This window comes from Macrobrachium rosenbergii, chromosome 23 (assembly GCF_040412425.1).
Source record: "Macrobrachium rosenbergii isolate ZJJX-2024 chromosome 23, ASM4041242v1, whole genome shotgun sequence".
Lineage (NCBI taxonomy): Eukaryota > Metazoa > Arthropoda > Malacostraca > Decapoda > Palaemonidae > Macrobrachium > Macrobrachium rosenbergii.
The window spans coordinates 11,121,152-11,148,668 of NC_089763.1; the positions used below are offsets into that span (position 1 = coordinate 11,121,152).

The 27,517-nt window shown below is 42.0% G+C and overlaps 1 protein-coding gene across 1 annotated transcript in view; it reads right to left on the reverse strand.

The window, feature by feature from the left end:
• Atg9 (autophagy-related protein 9) overlaps positions 1 to 27,517 on the reverse strand; it is a 60,115-nt gene that overhangs the window by 21,401 nt on the left and 11,197 nt on the right. The gene's annotated exons all lie outside the window — the stretch shown is intronic.

The window sequence follows — 27,517 nt, forward strand, 5'->3', positions numbered from 1 at the left end:
GGCATTCGAACCGATAGGATTGAGACACCAGGTTGGGAACCTGACCGGGCACTGGTAAGCTCTCGGAAAGTGCTTGTAGTGTTGGCAGGAAGAGCTGAGACACCTGAGTGCCTCGGTCCTTTCTCTTGCGCTGCTCCTGAACTGGGCCAGGGAGAGTACTCTCCAGAACCAGATTGGGATACTCGATATTCCACAGAATCTTGAGTACTCGGAGCGGCTCACAAACAAGTGCCCGAGGCAGCACCCATCTTACAGGCAGAACCTCTAGGACTGGGAATGGGAGCACAAACCGGGTCTCTTGCGCCTGCTCCCAAACAAAAAACCCAGGAAATCACGAATGGTTCCTGAACCCAAAGATCTGGAAGAGCCAACGAGAGACCCACTGCCTCCTCGGAAGGAGGCAGTCCCTAGACGCCTAAAGGACTTCAATGGGGAAAGAAGCAGCCTTCCTCTCCTTTAGCCGATGGAGGCCTATCAGGTTTCCCGGGACCCCCCTCGAACCTCGGGAGAGGAAGGGAAGAGGCAGCAGAAGACAAAATCGAAGATAAGCTGAAGAAGATGGTGGCTACCTCCCACAGGGCAACTTCCTTTGCCTTCACTCCCACCTCTTCTACAGGAACCTCCAGGCCAACTAGGCAGGATCACAACAGAAGCGGCCCAGGACACGACCACCAGGAGAAGCAGCAGGCACGATCAGGACAGTTGATGCAGGAGCTTACGGAAGAAATTTTGCGGTTCAGAAGGTCAGAAGATTCCTCCACCAAACATGGATGGAACATCATAACCTCCAGGCAACATCACCAGCAGCGACAGGAGCGATCAGGGCAGCTGCAGGAGCAGGAGACCAGGAGGAGCAACGGCCCACAGACTTGCAGCCAGGAACACCAGGACAGCTGGCAACCAGGAAGAGCAATAATGAGCAGGAGCATAACACAGCAGCAAGAGCAGATGGGACCACAGATAAGCCAGAGGCAGTGCCACTGCATACATGAAGGCCAACAATGACAGCAATCAGATCCACATCCTAACAGAGTCATTTCCAACATGGAACTATGCCAGTCAACCAGGTAACAAACAACACTGTATGAACGTCAGGGCTCCTTCAGGCAAAGATATCCCAAACTGAGATATCCATCCAACTACTGCTGCGCCTACAATGCTCACTATCAACCTGAAAGAAAAAGCAAAGATGATTAGTAGGGGGAGACTCCTCTCGCTCTGAGGGGAACTGCCCTACGAAACAAGAGGAGGCCCCTGAGAAGAGGTCACCTGCCTGTGGCCCTCCCTCATGGTTTTCGCCCGACAAGCAAGCGAAGAGGGCGAAGAAGAGATAGAAGAAGAGCTACAGGGAGAGAGACAAGGAAGGAGAGGCTATTGAGGGCGCTGTGGAAGCAAAATTTACCGACAACGCCCAGCAACCTTCCCCTGGAACAACTTCAACCCGCAGGCAGTGAAAACAACACTCAGCACAAGCAACTCCTCATGCCTTGTACAAGAAGGGCAGCCCAAGAAGGGACAACACTCAGCACAAGTACAGGGGAGCAATCATGTCCTTGTCCCAATCTAATGTTTCCGAATGTACAGGAACACCTTCAGTATCTAAATAATGGGCTTACTGGAAGAGAAGCATTACTACCTCGGTTACGCCTGTCTAAAATACGCACTTGGGCGTCAAATCCAAGACACAGGCGCAGGGGAACGATGGACTACACAAGACTATAACACATCGTGGGTTTGTAAATTAATAAATATAAAACACACACAATATATACACAGAAATACAGAAAGATCCCACTGGGATAAATAACAAGCTTAACGACAGTCAGGCAAAGAGATCCGAAAACATGTCTGCAAAGCATGACGGCCAAAAGCAAACTGGAATGTTAACATCCGGGCAGGTGGGTATGCCTGCCTACCTGGCAGAAGTTACTGCCTAACCACCTTGTTCAAGAGTTTAACGGCCGTGTACAGCTTCACCATAAATAATTCCTAATGTAAAGGACTGATGGTTTGTATATCGTGTCGGAACAACCAGCATGTAAGACCTTAATCTGCAAAGCTAAAGTGTTCTGTTTAACTGGACCTTTGTGAGTACTCTAAAAGTATGAATCAAAAAAACCAAAACTTAGACATGCTACTGATTTTCAGGACTTTAAAGTGACACAATGACACAGATAGTGATGATAGCAGTGATGATTTTATGGTCAAAATTGCAAAGCTAATAGCAATGAGGAGTAGATTCCCTTTGTTCCACCACTGAAGTGTGAACAAAAAGGCCAGAAGGGGAGGAGGAGGAGAATGTCCAGTGGTAAAGCCTGCCTCCCTTTTGTTGCTCAGAGTCCCTTACAAGCAAAATTTTCTGCCTTCTTTACAGATAATGAAAATGAAGGATGGTTTACTGGAGGTCTGAACCCCTAAACAAAATGGCATTCAAATTTTTAAAGTCACATAAATTTTCCTAACTATATCAAACATCTATTAATCTAAAGAAAAAGAACAATGAGGCTGGAAGCGGCCGTTAAACTCTTGAGCAAAATGGCGGTTAGTATAACTAACATGCCAGGTTCCTATACCCGCCTGCCCCTAAAAAAACAAGTTGCCTTTGACATACAATTCAGATTGAGGGGTGGCATGAAATGGGCATAAAGAAAAAAAACAAGAATTTTATAAATAGGAAAAATAAAAAACTTTAAACCATTGTTAAATTGTTCTACACAATATAGTCAAACCCTCGGTCCTTTACATTAGGAATCTCACTGGTTGGAGGAGGAATCTGAGTGAGTCTCCTGAAGAATTTTTACTGGAGTTCTTCACCTGGGTTGCTCCTTCTGTTTGAATCAGCAGGAGGATGAAGCATGCCTCTGATATATTGACATTTCATTTTCAACTGCAAGATCAAATGGACAGGTTACTGGACCTTTTCAGGATGATAGGCATAATCTCCCTACGAAACAGGCTGGAAGGATCTAGAGTAGGCAGTATTTAAGCTGTTTAACATAAAATTCATTTCAATACCAGTTTCTCCTTCCTCCCTTGCTGAATAAGGAGCAAGTTTCAAATTTTTATTCTATAAGAAAAATATAACTGTACATGTGCAAGATCATCTTATGCTCAATCAGTACCAGTTCCAGCAAAAATTTTTTCAGTCTATTCTCATCCCTACCAGGAATGATATAGGGCAAAAACCTCAGGAGGAGGAAGAGGCCAATCACTCTTAAGAATCCCTTCTCAAGATGAACCAAAATCATTTGTGGCGAAATTCAATGCTACTCGTCCTCTTGAAGGAGCTGAACATTAAAATTTAATCTAAAACACAACTTGTTGAGCAGCCAAACCAAGACCCAACATTTTATTAATCCTTAAATTTGTTTGGGCAAGACTTGAGGAAAAGACAAGGTGTGCAATTGTATAGCAAAGCTTTTGCCATCTGTCTTAATCTTCAAAATGCATGTAAAATATCCAACTTTAAAAATTAAATTATTTTTTGTGCAGGATGGACCAAACTGCCATCGACCGTGCAAAACTCTCGGGTGAAATATTACTCCTGTCGTAAGTAGAGTCAGCTGCAACCCCACCCATGAACCTTCATGGTAGTCAGGAGGAAGATGTGTAATTAGACACTTCTTCTTGGGAATTTGATTTATCAGTACTAAGAACGTTATTACATCTAAAAATTAGACAATGTTGAGCCACAGTCAGATGGGAAGGGTCCAGCTCCCTAAAACTCACAGTTGTAACATTAATGATCTGGATCATGACACAAAGTCAAGGAGGAGGAACAAGAAGGACTCAAACCCGACATTGATGCCAATGGATTCAGAGTCCACAAAGACATCCGAAAAAAATAGTATGATCCCCATCCTGATCTTCCATCTTCTACAAAGACCAGAGTTAAGTTGATGATGGTAATACTGGCATATCTCTATTTTCCATGACTCCATTCATAAACATGCGTGCAAACAGAGGACAGGATCACTAAACCAGTCACATGCTACCCAAACAGTTCCTGGGAGGTTTTCGACTGAAGAAGCTTCTGTCCGTGGCTAAGATGGACTGAGGAAGAAGGCTACTTCAGATAGAAGACTAGGTCGCAAGGGCTGACGTTCTTCAAAATGAAAAGGGGAAAAATGACCCTCGGCGGAGAAGAACCTCAAAAGTCCAGACTTGAAGGATGCTCTGACCCGAGGAAGAAGTTCCGTCAGTGACACCACCAGCAAGCCGGAGTCCAGTGTTGCAGAGGACTTCAAGGGATATCCAGCTATATCCATTGCCAAGCTCTAATGAAAAGCCTGTGCTTGCAAGGAAAGCTGGAAAGTCTCCCAGTCCTGAACACACAGGGATGTACTGCCTCAAGAACTTTCTTGTGTAGCTGCACAGGAGGTTGGGTCAAGCGGAATTCTTCTTGATGCCTCGGCAATCAGGTCGGATGAAGGCGAAGTCTTCAGAATTTGTCTGTAACTTGTATGAAGCAATGTTTGTGTAACCCTTAGAAAACTGACAAATACAGAGGGAAAAAATTCTATCGAGTTTTTCATTCCAAAAGACAGCATGCCTCACCGGCCCCTGGTCTGTATGAAGAACACTGAAAAAAACTACCCGACTTGTGTGCAGGAAGGCAAGGCAGAAGGGTTTATAGGGGTTTACTCAGTCAAGCAACATCTCTTCAAAATCTCCGTGAAGAAAAGGTCCTATCAGCATGTTCCGTCCTGATCACTCAAAACCCTTGTAAATCAATCTACCAATACATCCCCACCAGGAATGCATCTGGTTAATGAGCTGCCAAGTGTTCAATAGAACAACACTAATGACCTGCAAATGTTGAGATGAAACTGGAAAAAACAATTGCCTTGTTTGCTGACAAATGCCACTACTGTGGTTTTGTTGTTCAACTGAAACCAGCTGAGTGCCGCAAAACCCATCCTGAATTCTCACGGCCAAAAGGCTGCCCTGAGCCCAGGATGGTGATGATGGTACTAATCATCTCGGTCACTTCAAGACAAGGTCTTAACATCTGTGATTCCTCAATGGAATCCGTAAGACACAAGATGTGAGGAATATAACATATTCGAAGATCCTTCAATCAAGCATTAGCCTAACTCTAGTTCCTCATACATTCAAGAGGAAAGAATGGAGGAAGAAAGGAAACAGACCTTCCATTCTCCACCATGGGAAGCTTCTGCAAATGACAGGATACCAAGACACTTGGCTCTGTTCCATTCTGGCATTTTCCCGAATCTATCATCTAAGCTGGAAGTTTGGGGAGTCAAGTTTTTATGGAAAAGAAACTGGTTGCTTAGCTCCACCAAAAGTATCATTTCCAGATCATCAGATGTTGCAATCTTCTTCTGAAATTAGGACTTCTTAGCTAAGTAGTTGGGGGGCTGGCTTCCTCAGTAGTACCTTTGAGATAACTAAACCTCAAGATTCTTACCCTCTTGTCAACAGGAAAAGTCATGCCCTGGATCTTTTCCCTTGACTATCTGGCAAATTATCTGAAGAGAAAGGAACCAAGGACAGATACTTCCCAACTTCCAGCCAACTCAGAACTTTGCTTTAGAATTGAGGTGGGACAAAGTCCTTCTTCTTTAAGGAAAATCTGGATTCATAAAGACCCTAAGGGGAAAGAAAGATCAAGAGGATCAAATGGAGTGGAGGACTCTGTGTCACTAACCTTGAGGTTAACTCAATCTTGCCAAAAAAAAATCTCTTTAGACTTCCTCCAGGACACCAATCCACAGTCTTGTTCATTCTGTAATGGTTCCAAGTGATGAGTTTATTCAGCTGGGGAGCAGAAACCTGTCACTCAAACTGGAATCTCGGACCAAGTTCTCTTTAGAGACATGATGACGCTCCCACAGAAAACTGCAGACCCTCAAGCCCTCCGATGCAAAGAAACTCCTGTATTCTCCCAGGATCAGGGGCCTTCTACAGCCCCAAAGAAACCTCTCACTAGCCTGAATGGTTATAATCTGAAAGAATGACCACTTCCCATATCCCTAAAAGGTTAACCACACAGAGCCAAACTCCGAAAGAAAATTTTGCTCAACTAATGTGGGGGCTATCTTAACTTGGAACATTTCAATAACAATGAATCATGGTGGGGAGAAAAGTACTGCAGCCTGTCCTGCCAGGAAGATAGCAAAGGATGAGGACATGGCGAAAACATCAATATACAAAATAGAATTCTGCTGAACATTAATAAAGAGAAACTTGTGCTTGTAGTAAATACAAATCCAAAGGCAAAAACTCCTGTACCTCTAAATAGGCCGAGGAATAATAATCAGAATTGCAAATGAAAAACCCTTTAATAGAAAAGGCAAATTAGCTGGATGGTATAAAGGCAGACTGGGAATAAAAAGCGGGGCAGGCGACTACTAGTTTTAAAATAAATCTTCTCTCTCCAGAGATAACCAACTCTCAGCCAGTCTGGTAAAATAAGAAACAGGATGAGGAGGAAATAACAAAAGCCTACCACCCTCAAATTAGGGCAGAATGGACTCATCTGCTTTTACATGCTAAAAACTCTAAACCTCCCTTCCGAAAAAAAAACAACAACATATTCCAATAAGCTGTGTTGCTATGGCAACCAACCTAAAGTTCTGAACACAAGTTATGGAAGCCACTCCAACAACAAGCAGCTGGCGGCAGTAAGACACTCGTCTCAGCTGAATCCAAAGGCAGTGTCGGCACTGAGCAAGAAAATTTAACACCTGCAACACCCGGGTGATGGGGAAAACATCTGGGTGTCTCGGCAATTACTCTTGTCATTATTATTAATTAAAATAGTTTAACCAGACCACTGAGCTGACCATCAGCTCTCATAGGGCTGGCTCAAGGATTTGGATGGAATGACAAGTCTAGGCTAGAACTCTCCTGTCTGGGACCAAATAGGTCACTTGTCAATGAGTGATGAATGAAAATGAAAATGAAATTAAAAGCTGTAAAGGCATACGCTTTCATACTGGAACACACTCACACAATAAATACATTTAAACTCATGCTTCCATACATACTCACTAAAAGGTATATTAAAATTTAAAATAAATTAATTAAAATCATAAAATTTACTTGTTTTAAAATTCATTAGGCCCCTACTGATTGATTGTTTTTTGCTTATATTTTATCAATTAATTTGCAGTTCAATGAACATTAAAATTGGTGCTATTGAAAATGTGAAGATTCTGACAAAATTTCTTCTATCGGTCTATTTCCAAAATTTGATAATCACTGCAGGTTATATTTTGGACATTCACATGTATGACTGTTATCAACACATTACAATCTGGGCATTTGGGAGGAGGGCCACATGGACTGTTCATTAAGTGTCCATGTGTCAAACCAGTATGGCCTATTCAAGACAAGTCAGAATTACTTGTGCTTGTCTCTCTCTTTGATATGACAAACTCCATTTTCCAACACTGGATTTTATCTGTTTTAATTTATTATTTTTCAGGTTCTTTGTTCCATATATTTTGCCATTTTTTTACAATGACTGTTTTTATATATCTTGTATAGTCACTAATAGGGATGTCTACATTTGCTCTTGTCATGTGGACTGCTTCTTTAGCTGCTTTATCAGCCTCTTCATTTCCCTTAATCCCTACATGGGCAGGGATCCAACATATTTCAATATTTTTTCCCTTATTATACAATTTATGGAGTGAAAACTTTATATGTTGTACAATATTATTTTTTTATTATAGCTTTGAATGGCTTCTATAGCACTTCTGGAGTCGCTATAAATCACAAAATTATTACATGAGACTTCTCTAATTATTTTTATGGCTGATACTATTGCACATAACTCAGCTGTAAATACTGAGGCATTATCTGGGAGAGAGAACTGATACGTTTTGTTTTGGGATACTGCAGCATATCCCACTCCGTGTGTGACTTAGATCCGTCAGTGTATATTATGTAATGTGGACCTTTTCGGATTATATGCTCTACTGCATGTTGTCTTTGGTATTCTGGAGTATATGAATTATTTTTGATAAATATTTCAAGTTGTACAAATTCTCATTTTATTCATTGTCCAAGGAGGAGGTAATTTTAACATTACAGGCAATTGTATATTTACATTTTAGTGACTCAAACAATCTTCTAGCCTAATTGGGAAAGAAGGTGGATGATTGTTTATAAACACATCTCTTAATCCAAATAATTTTTTGGTTAGAGAATCATTTGTCTGAATTCTCAGAGCACTCTTCATTGTTACTAGCTGTCTATGGAGAGACAGGTAGTTCACCACATTCAACTTGTAAAGAAGATGTTGGTGATGATCGAAAAACTCCTGAACATATTCTAAGACCCTCATTATGAATTGGGTCTACCGTTTTCAGCGTTGCAGTCTGATGCTCTCCTAGAGCCATATATTTCACTTCCATAATCAATGATAGACAGCACTGTTGCTTTATACAATAAAGTAAGGGTATGTCTATCAGCTCCCCAAGTAGTGTTCTGATAGTTTTTAATTAGGTTTAATGCTCTTTTACATTTTGATTTCATGTATGTTATGTGGGCTTTCCAGTTCATGTGAGCATCAAATACTAATCCCAAAAATTTTGCTGTTTGGCCAATTGGTATGGAATGATTTCTGATTTTTAAATCTATTTCTTCTCCTTTTTTCCATTTTTTTTTTTATAAAACATGATTGCTTGAGTCTTTATCTATGGAAAATTTAAAGCCTACAGATAAAGCCCATTCATCTATTTTTACTATAGTTTTATTAATGATTCGCTCTGCATGTTTTATTAAGATGCTGAATAATATATGGCAAAATCATCCATATACAAGTTACTTTTAATACCAATAGGTAGATTTTTACTGATATCATTTATTGCTAAAGTAAACAGTGTGCCACTAAGGGCGCTTCCCTGTGGAACACCATTTTCAAGTGGAAATGTTCTAGACAGAACATCATCAATTCTCACCTGAAAAGTGCAATTTGTCAAAAAGTTTTGTATAAACCTAGGTAAATGTCCACAGATGTTGTTGTTTTGAAACATTTAATATAGCATATCTCCATGTAGTATCATATGCCTTTTCAATGTCAAAAAGACAGCTACAGTAATTTGTTTTCGTTCAAAACCTCTTCATATGTGGTCTTCTAAGTTAGACAGAAGAATCTAATGTAGATCTGTTACACTGTGACCCAAACTGAGTGGGAGTTAAAATTTTATTTTCTCAAATGTGCCATGTTAGTCGAGCATTTACCATTTTCTCTAGTAATTTGCACAAACAACTTGTTAAAGAAATTGGTCTGTAATTGTTTACATTACTGGGATCTTTTCAGGTTTGGGGATTGGAATAATTATAGCTTTACGCCATTCATCAGGAAATAAATTTCTAAGCCATAAGTGGTTATAAAACTCTAACAAGTATGTCTTTGCCAAAGGTGCTAAATGGCATATCATTTCAAAACAAATTCTGTCACCTCCAGGGCAGATTTATTGCTGTTCAACAGAGCAAATTCTAACTCTTCCATATTAAATTTCCTATTATAATATATATCTTCTACTGTTTCAAAATTTATTGTTATTAATTCTATATTATTTTTTCTTTGTGAAATGCTCATCTAAATTTTTGTTGCTACTTACTTTTGCTAAATTTTCACCTATTACATTACTAATTTCTTTAGGATCAAGTATTTTTTCCCATCTTTTATTATGGCATGTCTAGGTGGTTTAACATGGGTACCATTTATTTTCCTGAATTTTTCCCATATTTTTGTATGGGAGTATTTTTAGAGAGCTCTGATACATATTTTTCCATGAAATGATTCTTCCCTGAATTACTTCTCTTTTAAATTTTGCAGATATTTTGTTATACAGAGGTTTTAATGTATCAATTTCTAATAATAATATAGTCAGTTTTGTAAGTTCCTTCTAATATTGGTAACGTTTTGTTTAATTTACTGAATTTTCTATTCAAATTATTTAATCGTCTTCCAATTTGGTGTTTTATTTTTATTAATTCTGTTAGTTTTTCAGACCACCATGGGACTTTGTGTTTTGTTGGATGAGATTTGGATTTTGGTATTGCTTTATCAGCATTTGTAATGAAATCAACAAGAAATTCATTAGTTTCATTATGGTCTTTCAAATATTCAAATGGTGGGATATTCCTGGTGTGGAATTCATATTGTTCCCAATCTGCTTTATAAATGTTATATCGAGGGGGACATGTTTGGTGGGGTTATTTTGTAATAAAGAAATTAATATGGGAAATGATCACTTGTATGCAAGTCATCTAACTGTATTCAGTCAATCTGTCTACTATGTTTGCTGTACATAGAGTTAGGTCAATTGAGGAATATGTTCCATGTGTTTTAGAAAAATATGTGCTGATTTCATCATCATTTATACAGCAATGTCATATGAATCTAAGAATTCTTCTATTTTAATTCCTGCTCTATTTGATTCTGTACAATTACAGTCCCACATTGGGTTGTGGGCATTAAAATCACCTACTATTAATGTTGGTTCCTTGGTATTATTAAGTAATTCTTTGATTTTGTCAACGTCATAATTTTTATTAGGTTGATTGTATAAATTATAAATTACATAATTATCATTTTTTTAAACATTCTAATACCTGATATTTGCAGATCAGTAAAGTTGACAGGTACTTTGTCATAACATACTTTGTTATGTACATATATAGCATACCTAAATTTCCTCTTCCTCTCTTGATGCAGATGCTAAGGTATATTTACCTATCGTTAATATTGTTTTGTTGACATGTTGTAAACATAATATCATTGGTTCATATTCTTTTAATAACCGTTGTATTTCTCCCTAGGTATAATCTGGTCTGTAGACCATTTACGTTCCATTGTATAATATAACTACTGAAAATATTTTTTTACATTGTTTATCAGGTTTTACTCTCTTTTTTTGTATTATCAATTTGGATTTTTTCTAACAATTTACTCACGACATTCATCTGTTTTTCCTTATAATAGACTAAGTGCTCAATGCACATGCAACCTTTTCATGGGTACTCAAATCTGTGGTTTCTTTTTTCCTATATTTCATAAAATTTCTTATAATGTTTGTTAAACCATCTTTTGTTATGCTTTTTGTTTATTATTGCATAATTCAATGAAACAATCATTACATCCACAAGTATTATCATGTGTATTTCTCTTTTCATTTGCTCTTGTTTCAATTATTGGAGAAGGAGTAATCTCTTCTCCTTGACATAATCATTATCATCTATGGTATGATTCTCTTTCACTTCTTCAGTGTTCTGGACATTTGCCTTCATAGGTTTATTATTATTTTAGGAGATAAAGGTATATTCTTAGCTTGTTTTTGTTTTTGTTCCTTTTTCATCTCCTTTATCTTTGGTTTAACTGATGTTTCTCTAATAATAGTTGGTTTCTTTGTTTTGGGTGGTGTTCTCTCCAATCTGGCCTTTTTTATCTTTAATTTCCTGTCTATCTCTACCCTCTTCTGTTACTTTAGTAGCAGCATCCTCCTGTGTTTCTATCTGCATTAATATTTCAAATGAATTGGACAAAATATTATCCATCTCATTTGTACCTGTTTCTTTATTTTTACAATTTTATTTTTATTTCTAAATTATTAATTTTTTCTTGAGATTTACTTTTCTGTGCTCTGTTATTTCTATCTGTTTCCGTTTTGCTTCATTTTTGCTCTTGTTATTGAGAATATGAATGTTTCTTAGATGGATCTTGCATTCCTCTCCGGCTTTTAATTCTAATTTAGCCTCTCGATAGACATCCAGTTCGTTCTTGCAACATTTTCAACTCTGTATTGTATATATAGTACACACTCTTGGACCTAAGGCATGATGATTTGTCTCACAGTTTACATTTGGGTTCACTACATTTCCATTGTGTGGCATGTTCGTTAGATCTGTCAATAAGCACATACAGGTTCATTACGACAGTTTTTCTTTGTGTGTCCATACTTACTGACAATTTTGACATTGTAAGCGGTTTGGGACATATGGTCTCAATTCTCTATTTTGACCCAAAATTTTTATTTTTGAGGTAATCTTGACCCTCAAATTTTTTTTTGCAATTCTTAATGCTTTATTATTTTGTTTACTTGGTATTATATATACCTCACAGTCTTGAATTTTGGGTATATCTCATTTTAAGAGAGTCAACAGTATATTTTTTTCAACTGGTTCGTCATTATTTTCAGGAAGTACAATAGTACCCTGAATGCTGTTCATAGTGTCATGCTTCTTTACTTTTATATTTATATTATCAACACTTTTTATTGACAGATAGTCCTCAGACTGGTTTTTTGTTGTGGCTTCTATAAGCCATGTCTTTTCCCTATCTGTCTAAACAACATTTCTGTCGTTGAGTGTCTTTAAATAAGTTTTCCAACTTTAGAGTGCTGATATTTGCTGTTCTGTTTCCATGGTTGAAACCTTGACCAACTTCCACTCCCAAAGAGGGAGTCGAAGTGAGTCAAGGTTGGTCAAACGATATTTACTTTTTTGATTTGTTGTACTGGAGCATAAGGTTCCAGTGTGATTATATTTGGATTCTTTAACTTTTTTCCAAAGAAAATTTGTTTTTAAAGAGGTTCCATCGGTCGTCATCTGTGCAGTCACTACCATCAAAGAGAACAGGGTAGAGAAAATCTTTATTTTCACTTTGCATAAAGATTTGAGGAGGAAAAAAAAAATAAATAAATAAATAAACTTGAAAACCTTAAAAGATATCATCAGCCTTTCATGGAGTTCATTCCTCCACTAATGGCACAAGTGAGAACCGACTCCCAAATGTCGCATCCCTACCCTACCCCAAAGGATGGCACAACATGATTAGAGTGGCTCAAGTGTAAGCCAACCGCTTGATAGGACTGAGAGCATTACTAGAATACAATCATCCCACCCTAATCACATTATGGGCAAACCGGACAGAATGCCAAGAGTCCTATTCCCAGAACTAGACCCCCTGGAATCACCAGTGGTCCAGTCCCGTAGAATAGTTCCATGAAAACTCAGGTCATAACATTATCGGCGGACAGTTGATGGTCCTGCCACGGTTCTCACTATTTAGCCGGATATAAACCCAATCCCAGCTATGATACCTTTTCCTGTTACCAGGTCCAAGAAATTTGTGTCTGTGAAAATATCACGCCATTTAAATCGAAAGGTTTGTAGGTGATCACGTCAGGGCCCGGGCTCTTATTCTTGGCGTAAGAACGAAGAGAAAGCCAGGGCCTGCCCCCTCACCTGCGTGAAGGCAACCTACACCTGAGGTGTACTCTCTCGTCCTGTGCCTCTCGTGGGAGGCGCTGCGTGATTCATAAATTCCGCAAGCTACCCACGAGACTTCCGAAAATCGGGAGGCGGCTGCTGTTTCCTAATAGATCGAAAGGAGCCAAGCACAGAACCAGTCTTAGGCGCGGACTTCAAGACTGGCAAGAGCGTGGCCTCGAGAGGCCCGCACTCTCCAGCGACCCCAAAATCATTTTGATCCCAAAGGAGAATGCGAATCTTGTCTCGGAAGAGGGTCAGTCCCTTAGAAGTCCCGCAGGATTCCCAAAGTGAATCTCTTCCCTGCTTCTTCTGATGTTCGAACCCGACAGGATCGAGACACCAACTGAGAACCCGACCAAGCACTGGCAAACACTTTCGGGAGGCGCTTGTGGTGCTGGCAGGAAGAGAGCCAACTCGAGACACCTGGGTGCTTTGGCCCTTTTCTCTCACTGCTCCAGAACTGGGCCCAGGAAAATCTCTCCAGACCAAATCCTCCGATGCTCGATATTCCATAGAATGTCCCGGACTAGGGCGAACTGTGAGCAGCGCCTGAATTAAGTCCCCATCTTAGAAAAGCGGAACCTCTAAGACTCAGTCCACGGATCATAAACTGAGGTCTGCGCCCGCGGCTTCGAAACACAAAACCCAGGGCTATGGGAGCCGCGGTTTCCTAACCCCAAGGGATCGGGGAAGAGCCAACGAGACCCACTGCCTCCTCGGAAGGAACAGTCCCCTATAAACGTCCAAGGGCATCAAGGGCCCAGAAGCAGCATTCCTCTCCTTCTGCCGATGAGGTCTGTCGATTCTCAAGGACCCCCTTGGACCTTATAATAGAGGAAGGAAGAGCGCTGCAGAAAGCGAAATCGAAGATAAGATGAAAAGGCGGTGGCTACTTCACAGGGCCAGCTTCCTTCACCTCCCTCCGACATCATCTACAGGATGGTGGACCTGAGCTCTCGTAACCTCCAGGAGTAGTCGGCAGGAACACAGCGGCACTTGCCAGGACACCACCACCAGGGAGAAGCAGCAGGCATGATCAGGACGGCGATGCGGAAATTCGGCAGCGGTTTTGGAAGGCAGGGAGCTGCAATGGCCAGAACATCACCTCAACAGGACGACTTCCACATCTTCACGCCCGACATCTTCTGCAGGATGGCGGACATAACGTCTTGCTCTGAACAGCTGGCAGGAGCATGCGGGGCGGCCCGGGCACGACCGCCAGAAGCGGCAGGAATGATCAGGACAGCATGCTCGATGCAAAGCTCGGCACAGGATCGGAGGGCAGGAGCTATTGCAGCCGGACAGGGCGTCACTTCCCGCAAGGCGACTTCCTTCCCTTTCCGCCCAACATCTTCTACAGGATGGCGACGCCGTATCCTCAGGGCAGCTGGCAGGAACACAATGAGCGGCCCGGGCACAATCACTAGGAGAAGCGGGCACGATCAGGACATCCGATGCAGGAGCTCGTTAGCGGTTCGGAAGGCAGGAGCTACTGCAACAGACAGAATGTCATTTCAAAGTCACCAGCAGCGACAGGTGCGATCAGGGCGGCTGCGGCAGGATACCAGGAAGAGCAGCCCACAGACTGTCGTCAAGTTGACAAGAGCATAACACAGGGAACAGTAGGAGCAGATGGACCACAGATATGCAGGAGGCATTGCAACACCATACATGAAAACCAGCAATAACAGCGACAGATCTACATCGGCGGGAACAGAGTCAGAGCGATCCCGGCGTGAAATATGTCATCTAATCAGGTATTGTGGTCAATCGAAGCAACACTGAATGAATGTCGGGACTGCTTCATGCGAGATATTCTTTGATATATCCAGCCAACTACTGCTGTGTCTGCGATGCTCACTGTCAACCTGAAAAGAAAAGCAAAGATGATTAGTAGGAGGCTCCTCCCACTGAGGAACAGCCCTACGCAGCGGGAGGAGGTACTCTAGGCGAGGTCGCCTGATCGCTCCCCCAACCCCGTCTTCGCCCGGCGAGCAAAGCGAAGAGGCGAAGAGAAGAAAGATACACTAAAGGGAAGGAAGAACCTGCAGGGAGAGAAAAATGGACGGAGGGAGGCCACCAAGGGGCGCCGTGGAAGCGGAACTTATCGACCACGCCCGTAACCTCCCACTTCGGCCATGAATCTCTAGCGCAGGCGGAAGCAACACTCAGCATAAGTAGGAAGAAATTAGTGATGCCCCTTATGCAAGGAGGATGGAAGCCCAGAAGGAACTAACTCTTATGTCCCGATGGATGTAGGGAGTGAAGATATTGCATCCCAAACTATCTCCGAAAGTACAGGGGCGCCTTCAGTATTTCGTGAGGGCTGCTGGAGAGATAAGCATTACCACTTGGTTACACTACTCCAGTTATGCCCGCCAGCCATCAAACCCAAGACACAGGCAGGAGCGACGGCTTATACAAGGTTATCACAAATCAGTGGGTTTTATTAATAAACATCAAACACTGCGTATATATAAACAAAAAAAAAAAAAAAAACAGAAAGATCCCGAATAATAAGAGCTTAACGACAGTCAGGCGGAGAGAGCGAAAACACGTCATCAGCATGACGGCCAAAGCAAACTGGAATGTTTACATCCGGGCAGGCGGGTATGCCTGGAAGTTGCTGCCTAACCACCTTGCTCAAAGTTTAACAGCCATTTCAGCCTACGCCTGAAAGTAATTCCTAATGTAAAGGACCAGGGTTGTATATCGTATCGGAACAATTAAAGATGTATCGCACCTGAAAGTGCCAGTGCTAACGAGTGCCTTAGGTTTCCTGCATCTATTTTTCACACATGAATTACTCCATTATTTGATGGAAGAAACCCATCATTATGTCATTTATTGCAGAGCTGTTCTCAAGCATAAGAGTGCAGTGAAGTGGCTGGACTGCAATACTACCAATATTGTACATTATATCAGAATGCACATTTTCATAGCGGTACTGAAGTTGCCATAGGCACAGTTATATTGGTCTAAACAAAAAATATTATCATGGTGCGTGGCAACTAGTAATGTCACACACAAAGTTTGTGCAAACATTGCGTTATTTTCATGCAATGAATCAGCTAGTGATCCCACCAGATAATACAGATATGCTTATTCTTGTGCAAGCAGTACCTGAATACAGAATGTTAAACACTGTGTCAACATCTTTATGTGCCAGGAAAGAACCTGTTTTTTTTAAAAGGTATACTTCCATAGAAAGGCAAGCTATCTTTCAATTTGTATACAACCTTAAGCAGTGAAATATGGAATCAAGATTTACATTTTTTGTGATGCAGAATTTGGTTATGTACTTGATTTCATGGTGTACCTTGGTGCAAATCATCCTCTGCATGATGTGGTTTTTCAGTTTCTTGGTCTATATCTTTATCATGCATTCATGGATAATTATTACAACTCCATGAAGCTGACAGAAGAGCTGTATGAACATGGGGTGCACACCAGAGGCACTTAATGGCTTATGAGAGGGACATCAAAGGTACTCAAGGTACTTGGCAAAGAAAAAAATCCCTCCCTGCTACAGTACCAACTTCTGAAGGGAAGGCAATAGTTATACTTTATGCTGGATGGACATAAGGTTGGTTATTGTTATATCTAACTTGCAGGGCATGGATACAGAGCATGTTATAAGGGTGGAGTTACTCAGGTGGTGACTACAGCAGTACAACAACCTGTTACCACTGGGGAATACATACAGTATCTGAGGGGAGTTGACCACTTTGACCAAATGATCAAGTACTGCAGCTTCATAAAGAAGATGGTTAAGTGGTCAGGGAAAATGCTGATGTACTTGCTGCAAATTACACTCCAAAATGCATAAGTTTTGTATAGCAAGTTTACCACAGACCAAAATAAACTGAACTTCTTACAGTATCACTGATTTCTCTCTTGCCACCAGCAAGTCTGCTATGCCTTCGGTACAGGAAGATGAGACTCCAAAACAAAAATGACATTTTTATGATAAAATAACTCATCTTTCTACTGTACTGTACCCGTAGTTACTGTATAGCTTCGCCTTTGACGAAACGGTGCCATGTATTCAAATCTATGAAGAACAATCAAAAGGACGCCACATATCAATGTGCCTCATGCAGACTATCTCTGCATAAAGTGACAATGCTTTTGTGACTATCATACAAAGTGGCATTGCTGGCACTCATCCACCACCATGGCACCTACTGGCAATTATCATAAAAACGTCATTTTCACTTATACAACTGCTTCCTCCTCCTCCTCATAGTCATACACCATGAACTTTAAGATCTTCAAAATAAAATTTAGGAATTATCTACTTAGCAAGTTAAGTGAGACATAGGTTCCTTTGGTTAAAGGTAGCAGACTACAGTGGTAATATGCAGTAGACCCCAAGTATGCTGGGGCTATTGACCACAGACCGATATAATAGTTGAAACTCCTTTTATACTTGACCCCCTTTAAAAAACAGTGCCTGCCTATTTCATGGCTGCAGTTCGGGACATTAAATATGATGCCCTGAAATTATCATCATAAAACAAAACTTTAATATCATTTAACATTCATCTTAAAAACAATACTGATTACCAAAACTGGAACCTGTACCTACTATGGGGCCATGTAACTGGAGACAACCTTTTGAATAATAACCCCAATCCCAAGGTGAAATGCGATTTTTCCACGAGCACAACCATTTCACTCCAAATTATCACCTGTTATCGCAAACTTAAAAAATTTGCCCCAGCGATATGTCAGTTAAGCTTTTGTTTTCAACATTTTTGCACGTTATAATAAAATACATTGTAGGTCAATGCTGTTGCCGACTTGCCATCTCCAAAACAAATAGACTTACACCAAGACTTTAACAGATGATCTAACAAAGGCTGCAGAATTTTAATTGTAGTTCAGACATTAAATATACCTTAAATTATCATCATAAAACACTTTAATATTATTTCAAAGTCATCTTACAACACTACTGTACCAATAAGAAGGAAAGGGCTGTACCTGTGAGAGGCCATAAGTAACTGGAGAACCGAGCACTTTTATTTAATAACTGGGACCTATCTGAGCTGTATCCTCTGAACAATAGATTGAGAGCTCCACAACCAGAGGTCAAATTATCAGTCTGTTATCACCAACTTACTTAAAAATTCCTTATGATACTCCCTGAAGGTCTAGACGGGTTGTTTCAATATTTTATTATTTATAAAAAAGAGTTGGAGACATACATACGCTGTTGCCGGGACATTCAGGCCATTTATCTAAAACAAATATGTAGACACACTGACTCTCAGGAAACAGCAGAGCTACCAAAAAGAGAGTCTTCGATCTTTTATGATCCTTCAGGACATGTTTATGTCCTTGTCAAAAGGACTAATGAATGTCAGGCACTGCAAACTTTCTAACCATGTGTATTTTAAACCTCTTCCCAGACGTGCATATAAATGATCTAATAAGATAAAGGTCAAGTGACTCAAAGACACATCTGAAGATATAAACCTCCTGTCATTTTCTTCTAAGACCAAATTCTAACATGGCTCTCATACCAAGAGTTTCTTGACAGCAAGCTTTTGTGGAGGAACAATAAAAATCAGATTACACCTTGACTCTGCCTCTTAAGACACCTCGTTATACTGGGCACTGGAGATGAACTGTGTCCACTACCAGGTAAACCATTGTCAGAGGATTGGTGCTTGCAGCAAACATCTGCCTACTGCCCTTCACAAAGCTTCAAACACAGAAGCTAACAGCATGGTGGAGCAGTCTGCACTGCTCCCCTCAAATCAACACTGAAGAGATGTCAAGTTTTGGCAGGAACCGGGAGAAGGCGGGCCAGTACCCTGGGTCTTGCTGGGATTAAGAACAAAGTCCAGACAGGGGATTTAATGGTCCTGGAACCACTCTTATGGCAGCCAGAATGACAATGCCAGCAGAGTTTTCCAAGCACGGGTGATTTGCCCATGACTCTTCCAGAAGGATCTAGAATTGGGGAAAAGCATAAAGATCCATGCTGATGAAGACAAACATTGATCCACAAAACCGCTATGTCCCCAAGACCTTAAAACAGCAAAGGCACAGTATGAGTTCATAAGAATCGGATGTAACAGAGATCCCCTCTCCAGCCCTCTGGAACCATACCACATAGCTCAAACATCAAACTATCAGGGATGTAAAGTCCACAGATTAAACCAGGTTCCTTCTACCCCAAAGGTGACCCACTCCCATTTCTTACCCTTTTTTTTTTCTTTTAGTAGTCTGGTCCCAGAACTCTCCGCTGGGACCCTTAGGTATCTTCACTTCAAAACAAAAATCTACACCACGAGAGACTCTCAAAAACAGTTCCAAAGCTCCTGATTCCGCGATCTTTTATGCATTTTTCAGATTTGCCTTTATGCCCTTGAAAGGCCAACAGAGCTAAGTGAACCGCTTAAGGTTTCTAACCATATTATATGAAACCTCTTCTAATATTTATATTCTTCTACTGGCAAAACTTCTACTTTTCTGCTCCCAAAAAGTTCTAGACCTGTCAGCCCTTATCTGTATCAATAAAAACAAAGTTAGGTCTCTGCCTCTTGAAGAGGTTATGTCCTGTGTCAGCCCTGAAGATGACTGACCACCAACGCCAGCACCAGCTCTTCCGAGTGGCAACATGCTGCAGCAGCAAACATCTGCCTACTGCCCTTCATAGGTAAAACTGCAGTGCCAACAGCATGGTGGGTCTGCAAACTGCTCCTTCAAATCAGCACTCACTGTCAGATGTCTCATCCACTTGGAGAAAAAGAACTAATAGCATTGGGTCTTGCTGGGATTAAGAACAGCCCAGCTTCTGCAGGCATGAGGCTATCATTGACAATGGCAGAAAGCCAAAAGTCACAACAGAGCCCAGACTCTTCCAGACAATTGGAGAGCATTGGCAATGATATTTTCATAATAAAATAAATTTTTGAAGATACTTACCTGATAGTTATATATACTTAAGTCCCTCGATGCCGTCACGGCAGCCAATTTCAAAACTACATAGAAACTCGCTGATGGGTAGGTGAAGGTGTCTGGCCACTGCCCTAACAGGTACCTGGAACCATTCAACTGTTCCTCAGATCTTCCATGCCCTAGTCTCTAGAGGGGGAGGAACTGGGAATTTAATCATATATAACTACCAGGTAAGTATGTTCAAAAATTTATTTGAATCTGGGGTGAAAAATATCATTTTAAACATCTGACTTACCTGGTAGTTATATATAAACTGATTGACACCTTTGGTGGAGGGTCAGAGACAGCCAACATCTTTGGAATTTTGCTTTGTCTTAATAAAGAATTTTGGTTCTTACCTGGTTTAAGACACTTCAATGAACTCCCCTCATTATGTCTGCTTTCCTTAAGAGGTCCAGCGATCCAAGAACAGGGGCTGAAAAACTCTGGAGCTGCCAACCGTATACCAACCTCTATGTGACAGACAACCTATAATACCCTTGTTCATGGCGCTGCCAAGGAACAAAACTGATTACCTGACTAAAATCAATGATTGTGCGGAAGATTTCATCAATCTCCAGAAACAACCATAAGATTACAACTATTCCAAAGGTAAGAATCAAGGGCATCCTTTTATGGGATTGGATCGTAAGGGTCTGCCGAGTCCCCTCTCCCACTACTGGTTCATTTAGCTGCAGTCTGGATCTCCTTGTGGCAGTCCAAACATAAAGCGTTTGTACTTGCTTCCAAGACAGTGAGAGGTTCTAGGCTGACTTGCTTCTCCAGAAGGTAGGGTCCACGATACTTTGTAGGACTATTCTGTCTAAACGACTAGCAGGAAAAACCGCTCTGACCTCATGGGTTTTAACCTTTAGAAACAGGTCCGCTTCATTACATTCTGATCCTGCTTGACTTATCAACTGTCTAATGAAAATTGCAGAAACCAACTTTGACATTGTAAAGAGGGCTTCTTAACTGAACACCAAAGCGCCTCTGACCTGCCTCTGGTAAATTGAAGAAATCCTTTGCAGGTACATCTCTCAAGAGCTCTTACTTTGACAGAGGACTCTCTCTAACTCCTCACCTGCGATCTCTGCCAGATTCATAATCTCGAAGGACTTGGGCCATGGTTGTGAATCCAAGAGCTTAGCTAAAAACCCCAATTGTAGAGGTTCCTGCAGATAGCTTTGCCTTGTTCTAAAAACCACGGTTTTTGAAGATGTACTTCACTAACTCTTTTAAACTGTTGCCAAACAAACCAAAAAAAGAGTCTTCATTGTGAGATCTTTAAATGAAATCTCTTGCAAGGAGACTGGAGAAGTCCCCTTTGTCCAACACCCAGGAACTTTAGGACCACGTCTCTCTTCCATGCTGGTGAGTTCTGACTTTTCTCTTTGGTAGTCTCGAAGATCTGATCAGGTCTTGAGATCCTTATTGTTTGAAGGTTCAAGTTTCTGTGTCTGAAAACGCTGCCAGCATGCTCCTGTATCCCTTAATAGAAGAAACAGAAGCCTTAAGTCCCTCTTAAGGTAAAGAAGGAAAGCCGCATCTGGGTCACAGAAGTTCTGAAGAGGAACTTCAAGAGCTTGGAAGAAGAGAGTTGCACCAACTTCTCCTCCTTATCACTGGATTGGTATACCTGATGGTGGATGACCTCCTTGATCTTGGGACAAGTCCAGCTGGACTAGCTGCCTCCTTCCAAAAAACCTCTGCTCTTGAGTTTTGATAGTCTGAAGGCAGTTACTGTAGACGCTTGGGAGGTTTTGGTGATATCTTTCCAAGTGGGGTTGTTTGAGTAGATCTGGCCTTGAGGAGACTTCTCGGGTGTCCACCATCCATTCCAGATACCTCTGTGAACCATTCTCTTGTTGGCCAAAGGGGACCACTCGGATCATTCTGGTCCTCTCGTGGAGGTGCGAATTTTTGCATGACTCTGTTTATGATCTTGAAGGGAAATGCATACACGCTGGCAAGTTGGACCAGTCCAAAGGAACGCATCTATGTATTGCCTCGGGGTCTGGCACAGAGAGCAGTAAGTCTCCATCCTCTTCGTTTGAGCTGTGGCGAAGAGATCTATGCATGGGCGCCCCCAAATCCACTACAATTCTCTGCAGACATCTTGATGAGAGTTCATTCTGTTGAGAGGACTTGACCTTTCCTGCTCAAGAATGTCTGCCCTACATTTTTTTCCCCCTGAATAAAACGGGTCACAATTTGACATTCTTCTCCTTGAGCCCAGAAAGCTGGAGTTCCTCGATTGTTCAGGAACAGTGACCTGGAGTGAGTGGCCTTTGTTTGTTGATGCAGGCCAACGCTGCAACGTGTTATCGGAGTTGACCTGCAAACGACTGTCTTGAGACTGAGTGTTGAACTCCTTGAGAGCTAAAAGGATTGCAGTTAGTTCCTTTTGATTGATGTGGAGGGTCTCCTGCTCTCTGGTCCAGAAGCCTGAGACTTCAACTTTCCCAATGTTGCTCCCCACCCGAGTCCGGCGCAGAACAACACTAGGTCTGGGTTCTTCTGTTTTAGAGAAACGCCCTCCTGAAGCTTGACTGGAGTCGTTCCACCACTGAAATACTGTTTCATTGGTTCTGAAATGGGGATGCACTCTTTCTCAGTTCCCACTCTTCTCTGTCTCCAATACTGATTTAGATGAAACTGGAGTGGGCGAGAGGCCTAGTCTTCCTAAGGAGACAAACTGTTCTAGCGAGGAAAGGGTCCCTAGCAGACTCATCCATTCCTCACCACATGTCCGTTTCCCCAGAAAGTCCTGAAATTTTCTAAGGTTGTTCCATCCTTGATGGTGACGGAAAAACCAAAAATCCTGAGACTGAATCTTCATCCCAAGGTACAGGATCTCTTGGGATGGGATCAGATGAGACTTCTGCCTGTTTATCAGAAGACCTAGTTCTCTGATAAACAGACCTGTCGTCTTGAAGATCCTCCAGACAGCGATTGAAGGAAGGAGCTCTGAGAAGCCAGTCGTCCAGATACAAGGAGCCCTGATGCCTCTCGTCTTGAAGAAAAACCTGCTACATTGGACATCAGTCTGAGTGAATATTTGACGCCGTGTTGAAGGCCCAAGCAAGAGCCCTGAGCTGGAATACCTGTTCCTGAAGGCTTCTCAGGTATTTCTTGAAGCCGGGTGGATAGGAATGTGGAGATGACGCTTGACGTCCTGAAGGTCCAAGGAAACCATCCAGTCGTGTTGTCTGACTGCCGTTAACACTGATTTTGTTGTTTCCATGGACAAACCGATTGTTTAGTCTTTTGTTGTGCAAAAACGTTGAACCGCACTCACATCCAGTACTGGTCTCAATGATCCCGAGCTCTTGGGAACCAGGAAAATAACGGTTGTAGAAATCTCAGGGCTGGCTCAATCAAGATTTTGTATTTTCTCTATGAACGTTTTTCTGCAATAATTTGAATAAGAAGATGCTAGTCGAATCGCACAGTGTCCTTGGACTCTTCTCTGTATCTGGGAGACAGATCTATTGGTTTGTCTGCCAGTATCTCACGGGCTTTCTTGGGGCAAGGGATTTGTATCCATCCTTGAGTGTTGAATGGACCAAGGATCTGCTCCTCTTTTCTCCCATACCTGCCAGAAGTTTAACAGCCTGGCACCTACCGCTGCCTGAAGGGAGAACAGCTCAAGTCCTGTTTCTTCCCTGTCTAGAGGCACTCCTTGCTGCAGATCTTCTACCCTTGCCTGAGGAACCTCTACCTGAGGGCCAACCACAAAAGGGCTGAGATCCCTGAAGCACAGAAGCCTCAGCCTTACTCTTTTTAGTCATGAAGTCAACTGGTAAGGCTTTCTTTTTGCTGTCTTAAAATATAAGATCTTGTGTGGTTTTCTGAGCTAGGGAGGTAGAAATCTCTTTAACCAAGTCTTGAGGGAAGAGGTGAGTGCAAAAAGGCAGTAGAAATTAATTCCGGCTTTTTGACTGGATGTGACCCCATTAGCTAGGAAAGAGCAAAGATGGGTCCTTGTCTTCAAGATTCCTGCTGAGAAAAGCGCCGCTAACCCCTTGCTGGCACCGTCTCTGATTCCTTTATCCATACGACATAAGATGTAAAATTCTTCTTTGTCGGTTAGTGCTGAATAATCCCATCTTTCTTCCTACTGCTCCCAGGGTCCAGTCCAGAAAGTTAAAGACCTCGAAGGCCCTAAAAATTCCTTTGAGGAGGTGGTCCAACTCTGATGTTGACCAACAAAACCGTTCTCCCCATGGCCACTCGGCGAGATGAATCAACAAGATTGAGAAGTCTCCTCGGGAAGAGGCAGGTATTCCAAGGCCGACAATTCTCCCGTTTGATACCAAACTTACGATCTTGAAGCTAGTTTTGCTGGAGGAAAAGCAAAGGCTGTCTTTCCTTGTTCTTTCTTTATAAAGCATCCATTCATTCATCATTTTGAGAGCTCTTGGACACGGAAGGACAAAACCATCTTCATAAAAAATGACTCCTTAGGCAAGACTTCCAAAGTAAATTCTGAAGGTGGGGAGCAGGAGCAGTTTAATAAAAGTTTTCAGGGAAAACCTCATAAAAAAGTTTCATAAGTTTTGAAGTCTGATGAAAGTTGAATCTTCCTTTACTATCTTCTTCTTCAAAACTTTTAATCAGATCCACAGGAGACTGAGGGATATCATCAATCTCTTCTTCTGATTGACCAAAAACCAAAGAAGACTTCTTTCAAAGTATCACCTTGGCATTTTCGGCGTCCTGGTGTCCAGTCTCCGTGGCGTCTGGTGTCTTCGTGACGCCTGGCGTCCTGGCGTCAGATTCTTGACGTCTGGCGTCCTGGCGAAAAGATCTTGACGCCTGGCGTCCTGGCGTCCATCCTCTTGAGCTTGTCTTCCGTCCTGGCGTCCAGACTTCTGACAATCATTGTTCCGTCCAACCTTAAGGTTCTTGAAGAACTGGCGCCTGCAAAACATCTGTCAAAAGCTTCCTCAGGCTGACGTAAAATGATTGAGGTTTCTTGAATAGGTTCTTGACATTTTTACGTTAATTCTGTCCCGCCGCACCCTGAAGTCACTTGAAGCTGGCCCTTTTATGCGACTGGGTCAGAAAGTTTCTCAGGGCGACGTACAGCCATCGGTGGACAAGCGTCTGCATCCGTCTTATCTGCAGGCTGAAAGACTTGCATCAGGAAGAGAGTTTCCGTTGCATGTCCTGAATTAGACTGATCAATGGAGCTACCTGTTGCTGAGGATCGACAGGGGAGCCGCAATATCAACTACTAATTCATTTTCATCGATGCGACGTTGGAAATGAAGTTTCAACGCCTCGGGTCTTATTTCAACATCAGCGGAAGCAGACGGCGCCTGCGACAACATCAGTCTGCTTTTTCACTGGAGAGCTTGTCCGAACTAAGAGGGAAAATATCTGGGCTGCTCCAGTGACTCATCCCGGAGTAGGAAGTGTCAAATCCCGGCCGCTCCACCGAAGAAGTTTCCTTTTGAGGGGTCTCGATAAGGTTGGACGCCAGTCCCTTCTAGTAACAGCGTCAACCAACGAGGATGAAAACACTTTAACCTCGCCTTTCCTATGGCGAGGGTGAGCGTCCTGGGAAGCGTCAACAGGTGCGCTCGAGGGGACGAGATGCTCGGTAGCTAAAGCCTCTACCCTCCTTCGTCTGTCGACATTCCTTCTCACAGGGGTTGGTGGAGCTTGGAAGAGGTCTAGGACTAGAGCACGACAGGACCGAGCAACCCACCCTCCACAACACTTGCACTCTTATTTTTTCATTAACACTTGAATGTTTCAGATCTCTGACATTCGACCATAAATCCTCTCTGTCTCTTGTGAGGGGATTCTACCTTTTGTCCAAGGGTTTGAATGGCCATCATGTCCTTGAAGGTTGGTTCCTTATCAGTATCAGTGGGGGGTTCTGGGACTACCACTACTGGGGAATGAATAATAGGATTGATATGAGGAGAATCTTCAATTCCTGATATCTCTAGAAGAGGGAGATTTACTACTCCAGCTCTTCTGATCCTATCCCTTTCAAGCTCACAAACAGTATCTAGTAATCCATCCACTCTCTTTCTGATAAACCAAAACATTCATCACATCTATCCTTTAACTCGCAATTTTTTCCTCTGCATTTTACACAAATGAGTGGGGATCCAAGATGACTTTAGCAAGCCACCGTTTACACCTCACACACATTCTCACACTCTGCAGCAGAGTCAGACATCTTGGAAAGTGAAAAAACCGTAAGAAAAATCCAACAGCGAGCAAAGGTTAAAATCAACAATATCTAACAAATCCAGAAAATCCAAATCAAATCCAAAAACGTCAAAGCCAAAGTGTACTTCACCAAAACTCTGTGAAAATCACGGGCCAAACGAGCAAAATTCTTAACGATGCAACCGGTATGGCGGCAGGAAGATCTGAGGAACATTGGAATGGTTCAGGTACCTGGGTAGAGGGCGCACTAGTGGTACACCTGACTACCCATCGGCGATTTGGAGAGTTTTGAAATTCTGCCGAAGACGTCAGGGACTTAAGCTATATATATAACTACCAGGTAAGTCAGATGTTTAAAACATCAAGATAAAATAAAAGACAACATACTGATGTAGAAAGAATAAAATGTCCCTGAAGACCTTACAACTGCAAAATGACATTTTTATAATAAAATAAAGTTTTATGTATACTTACCAAGTAATTACATAGCTATTAGTTCACTTACACGGCAGCTTGAATTCAAAATGTCGCAGGTAACACTTTAAACATCTGTGTAGGTGACCAGTTCCCCCCACTAGCTTGAATATTAGTAACAACTTTAGCGGATAACCTCAATCTGTACATGCCTTATGTCCATCAGCCGAGAGGAGGGTGGGGTTCGATCATGTAATTACCTGGTAAGTACATATAAAACTTTATTTTATCATAAAATGTTATTTTATATACGTAACTAACATGCAGTCCCCGGTTATCGGTGGGGGCTCTGGTCTGACAATGTGATAACCAAAAATCACAGATAACTGAAAATTGGCGATTTTCAACACTTATCGGCGGTTCTGTTAGGTATGTATCAGCACCAGTACCCAATTTTTGGCACCAATAAGTGGAGTACGCCTTTAAGGCGATGGGCACAGGTGACAAAGGTGGGGTCTCCTTGAAGGGGATCGCATATCCTTCCTGGAGAACCCGTAATGCCCATGATTCTATCGATCTGGCGTCCCACTGTGCAGGAGTCTGGCACCCACAGGTAAACAGAGGACCGAAGTCTCACTTACTAGAGACTGGTCTAGATGAGGACTTCTTGCTAATAGGGCGAACTGATCTGGGATTCGTG